Raw genomic sequence first — 6,000 nt, forward strand, 5'->3', positions numbered from 1 at the left:
CACCCTCTTTCTCTCCATTCACAGTCATCCCTTCTGTTTTTCACCACTCACATCCATCCATCTCTTCCCCACCCAAACCCACCCTACATAGCCGAATACACATCTCTCTCCCTTTCCTCTACATCTTCTTCTTTTTCTTCTTCTATTCTTTCTTCTTTTGCTCAAGGGCGAGCAACATTCTAAGTTTGGTGTGGTAAAAGCATAGCTTTTTGCCTTTCCATAACCATTGATGGCACCTAAGGCCAGAGAAACCTCAAAAAAAAAAAAAGAAGAAGAAAAAGGGAAGACAATTGCTTCCACTTCTGAGTTATGGGAGATGGAGAGATTCATCTCAAGGGTCTATAGCTCATTGGTAGAACATTTGACTGCAAATTAAGAGATCCCTGAGATACCTCAGGAGATGCACTTTCCTCCCAACAACTATTGGGAACAACTCAACACTTTCTTAGAAGATTTGAGTTACAATGTGGATCAATTAAGGGTGGAACATCAAGAGCATTCCATCATTTTCCATGAAATTAGAGAAGATCAAAGAGCAATGAGGGAGGAGCAACAAAGGCAAGGAAGGGACATAGAAGAGCTTAAGGACATCATTGGTCCTTCAAGAAGAAGACGCCACTAAGGTGGATTCATTTCTTGTTCTTATTTTTCTGTTTTTTTCGGTTTTTATGCTTATTATGTCATCTATTTTTGTGTCTCTACTTCATGATCATTAGTATGTATTAACTATGTCTTAAATCTATGAATAAATTCCATAAATCCTTCACCTCTCTTAAATGAAAAATGTTTTTAATTCAAAAGAACAAGAAGTACATAAATTTCGAAATTATCCTTTACTTTAGTTTAATTATATTGATGTGGTGACAATACTTTTTGTTTTCTGAATGAATGCTTAAACAATGCATATTTTTTATCTTGTTGTTTATGAATGTTAAAATTGTTGGCTCTTGAAAGAATGATGAACAAAGAGAAATGCTATTGATAATCTGAAAAATCATGAAATTGATTCTTGAAGCAAGAAAAAGCAATGAAAAAGCAAAAGCTTGCGAAAAAAAGGAAAAAATGGCGAAAAAAATTAGAAAGAAAAAGAAAAAGCAAGCAGAAAAAACCAATAGCCCTTAAAACCAAAAGGCAAGGGTAAAAAGGATCCAAGGCTTTGAGCATCAATGGATAGGAGGGCCCAAGGAAATAAAATCCAGGCCAAAGCGGCTAAATCAAGCTGTCCCTAACCATGTGCTTGTGGCATGCAGGTCCAAGTGAAAAGCTTGAGACTGAGTGGTTAAAGTCGTGATTCAAAGCAAAAAGAGTGCGCTTAAGAGCTCTGGACACCTCTAACTGGGGACTTTAGCAAAGCTGAGTCACAATCTGAAAAGGTTCACCCAGCTATGTGTCTGTGGCATTTATGTATCTGGTGGTAATACTGGAAAACAAAGTGCTTAGGGCCACGGCCAAGACTCATAAAAGTAGTTGTGTTCAAGAATCAACATACTTAACTAGGAGAATCAATAACACTATCTGAAATTCTAAATTCCTATAGATGCCAATCATTCTAAACTTCAAAGGAAAAAGTGAGATGCCAAAACTGTTCAGAAGCAAAAACCTACAAGTCCCGCTCATCTAATTAGAATTAATATTCATTGATATTTTGGGATTTATAGTATATTCTCTCCTTTTTATCCTAATTGATTTTTAGTTGCTTGGGGACAAGAAACAATTTAAGTTTGGTGTTGTGATGAGCGGATAATTTATACGCTTTTTGGCATTGTTTTTAAGTAGTTTTTAGTATGATCTAGTTACTTTTAGGGATGTTTTCATTAGTTTTTATGCTAAATTTACATTTCTGGACTTTACTATGAGTTTGTGTGTTTTTCTATGATTTCAGGAATTTTCTGGCTGAAATTGAGGGACCTGAGCAAAAACCTGATAGGAGGCTGACAAAGGACTGCTGATGCTGTTGGAATCTGACCTCCTTGCACTCAAAATAGATTTTCTAGAGCTAAAGAACTTCAAATGGCGCGTTCTCAACGGCGTTGTAAAGTAGACATCTAGAGCTTTTCAGCAATATATAATTGTTCATACTTTATTCGTGATTAGACAATGTAAACTGGCGCTCAACGCCAGTTCCATGCTGCATTCTGGAGTCAAACGCCAGAAACACGTCACAAACCAGAGTTGAACGCCCAAAACACGTTACAACCTGGCGTTCAACTCCAAGAGAAGCCTCAGCTCGTGGATAGATCAAGCTTAGCCCAGGCACACTCCAAGTGGGCCCCGAAAATGGATTTATACATCAATTACTTACTCCTGTAAACCCTAGTAGCTAGTTTAGTATAAATAAGACTTTTTACTAGTGTATTAGTCATCTTTTGACCATTCAATCTTTGATCAGTTTATGCGATCTTAGACATTGGGGGCTGGCCTCTCGGCCATGCCTGGACCTTCATCACTTATGTATTTTCAACGGTGGAGTTTCTACACACCATAGATTAAGGGTGTGGAGCTCTGCTGTACCTCAAGTTTTAATGCAATTACTACTATCTTCTATCCAATTCGATTTATTCCTGTTCTAAGATATTCGTTGCACTTCAACTTGATGAATGTGATGATCCATGACACTCATCATCATTCTCACCTATGAACGCGCGTGACTGACAACCACTTCCGTTCTACCTTAGACCGGGTGCATATCTCTTGGATTCCTTAATCAGAATATTCGTGGTATAAGCTAGAATTGATGGCGGCATTCATGGGAATCCGGAAAGTCTAACCTTGTCTGTGGTATTCCGAGTAGGATTCCGGAATTGAATGGCTGTGACGAGCTTCAAACTCGCGATTTCTGGGCGTGATGACAAACGCAAAAGAATCAAGGGATTCTATTCCAACATGATCGAGAACCGACAGATGATTAGCCGTGCTGTGACAGAGCATTTGGACCATTTTCACTGAGAGGATGGGATGTAGCCATTAACAACGGTGATGTCCTACATACAGCTTGCCATAGAAGGGAGTGACAAAGATTGGATGAAAGCAGTAGGAAAGCAGAGATTCAGAAGGAACACAGCATCTCCATACACCTATCTGAAATTCCCACTAATGGATTTACATAAGTATTTCTATCCTTTATTATTTAATTAAGTATCTCTTTATATTTTCCGAAAACCATTATCAATTTGAATCCGCCTGACTGAGATTTACAAGGTGACCATAGCTTGCTTCATACCAACAATGTCTGTGGGATCGACCCTTACTCACGTAAGGTATTACTTGGACGACCCAGTACACTTGCTGGTTAGTTGTGTGGAGTTGTGACAAAGTGTGATTCACGTTTGAGAGCACCAAGCCTTTGGAGCCATTGTTGATGATCACAATTTCTTCCACCAGTGCCCATCCCATTTCAAACCCCAACCGTCCATTCTTAGCCTCAATTTCTTCCACCAGTGCCCATCCCATTTCAAACCCCAACCGTCCATTCTTAGCCTATAAGATCAATCCACACTCTCCATTTACACATCACTCTTCCATATAAGTGGCTCTATTTCCATACCTCTCCACATTCTAAATCCTTTCCCTTCACACTTCTTAATCTCGGAACACGCAGTCAACACTTCTTCCTCCATCAAAAGCACTCTCGCCCACTCCTTTAGCTACACCTTTCAACATCAAAACCATCCATACCTATACACTTCCTAAAACAAAGATCACTCATGGCATCATCAAAGTCTAAGAGGCAAAAAGGCAAGGAACCGGTGGAGAGCATTCTTTTCGATGAAGGGAGGTTTAAAACCGCGTTCCATGAGTTCTAATTCGGATGGGTGGAACAAAAGAAAATATTGCCAGAGCTTGCATTTCAGTTCAATGATGATGAGTGCCCAGAGATTAGAGAGAAGATTGAATGGAGAAGATGGCAAGAGCTCACGAACCCAATCACAAAGATAAATGCAAATTTTATCAAGGAGTTCTATGCTAATGTAGCTAGAGAGAACACTACCAAAACTCCTATCTTCAAAAGCTATGTAAGAGGAACCAAAGTTGATTTCAGCCCCAATGCTATAATGAAAACTCTTCAATTAAGATCAAGGCCTTTTAACGAGCCCAGCTATCATTCAAGAATGAGCAATGGCCCCGACTCTGAATAAATTGAAGAGATTGTGAATGACATATGTGTTGTAGGATCCGACTGGGTAAGGTACTTGGACAGGAGGCCATGGTTTATTAGGAGGGGAGACCTCATCCCGGAAGCCAAGGGATGGTTTGAGCTCGTGAGAAGGTCCATCCTCCCAACTTCCAACAATTCTGAGGTCAACATTGCTCGAGCTACTATGGTACACTGCATAATGAAGGACGGAGACATCAATATGCATGAGATCATCGCCGAAGGAATCCAAGAGGTCGTTGAGAAAAATGATCCAGACGCTTGGCTTAGCTACCCCAGTACCATCCTAAAACTATGCATAAGAGCCAAGGTGGTCTTTGAAGATAGCAATCCAATATGGCTAAACCCTGGGAGGTTAATCACACTCCAGCGCATAACTTATGTGGCACCCGCTCAGCAACAAAGAAGGCCTCGGAGATGGAGGAAAGTATCACAAGAAGAGCCTCAATACGAAGAGCCTCAACAAGCAGAGCACTAGCAGGAAGAGCAACATGATCCAATTGACATGAATATGAGTCACTGGTACACAAAATTGGAAATCACAATTCTTCACAACTTCGCACAACTAACCAGCAAGTGCACTGGGTCGTCCAAGTAATACCTTACGTGAGTAAGGGTCGAATCCCACGGAGATTGTTGGCTATAAGCAAGCAATGGTTATCCTGTAACTCTTAGTCAGGATATAATATCAATAATGATTCTTAGTTTTAATTGTAAAAAGTGAAAGGGCATAAATAAATAATTGTTACGCAATAATGGAGAATATGTTGGAGTTTTGGAGATGCTTTGTCCTCTGAATTCCTGCAACATAATGCTTTCTTACTTTCATACATGCAAGGCTCCTTCCATGGCAAGCTGTATGTAGGGCATCATCGTTGTCAATGGCTACTTCCCATCCTCTCAGTGAAAATGGTCCAAATGCTCTGTCACAGCATGGCTAATCATCTGTCGGTTCTCGATCATGTCGGAATAAGATCCCTTGATCCTTTTGCGTTTGTCACTACGCCCAACACTCGCAAGTTTGAAGCTCGTCACAGTCATCCAATCCCAGAATCCTACACGGAATACCACAGACAAGGTTTAGACTTTCCGGATTCTCAAGGATGCTGCCAATAGATTCTAGCTTATACCACGAAGATTCTGATTAAGGAATCTAAGAGATACTCATTTAATCTAATGTAAAACAAAGGTGGTTGTCAGGCACACGTTCATGGATTGAAGAAGGTGATGAGTGTCACGGATCATCACCTTCTTCATAGTGAAGCGCGAATGAACATCTTAGATAGGAACAAGCGTGTTTGAATGGAAAGCAGAAATGATTGCATTAAGTCATCGAGACGCTGCAGAGCTCCTCACCCCCAACAATGGAGTTTAGAGACTCATGCCGTCAAAAGGTATATACTTCAGATCTAAAAATGTCATGAGATACAAAACAAGTCTCTAAAAGTTGTTTAAATACTAAACTAGTAGCCTAGGTTTACAGAAAATGAGTAAACTAAGATGAATAGTGCAGAAATCCACTTTTGGGGCCCACTTGGTGTGTGCTGGGGCTGACACTTAAGTTTCTCACCTGCCTGGGCTGTTTCTGGAGTCAAACTACAGGTTGTAACCTATTTCTGGCGTTGAACTCCAACTTGCAACCTGTTTCTAGCGCTGAACGCCAGACTGCAACATGGAACTGGCGTTAAACACCAGTTTACGTCATCTATCTTCGTGCAAAGTATGGACTATTATATATTTCTGGAAATTCCTGGATGTCTACTATCCAACCCAATTGAGAGCGTGCCAATTGGACTCTTGTAGCTCCAAAAAATCTATTCCGAGTGCAGGGAGGTCAAAATCCAACA

Source organism: Arachis hypogaea, chromosome 3 (assembly GCF_003086295.3).
Source record: "Arachis hypogaea cultivar Tifrunner chromosome 3, arahy.Tifrunner.gnm2.J5K5, whole genome shotgun sequence".
Lineage (NCBI taxonomy): Eukaryota > Viridiplantae > Streptophyta > Magnoliopsida > Fabales > Fabaceae > Arachis > Arachis hypogaea.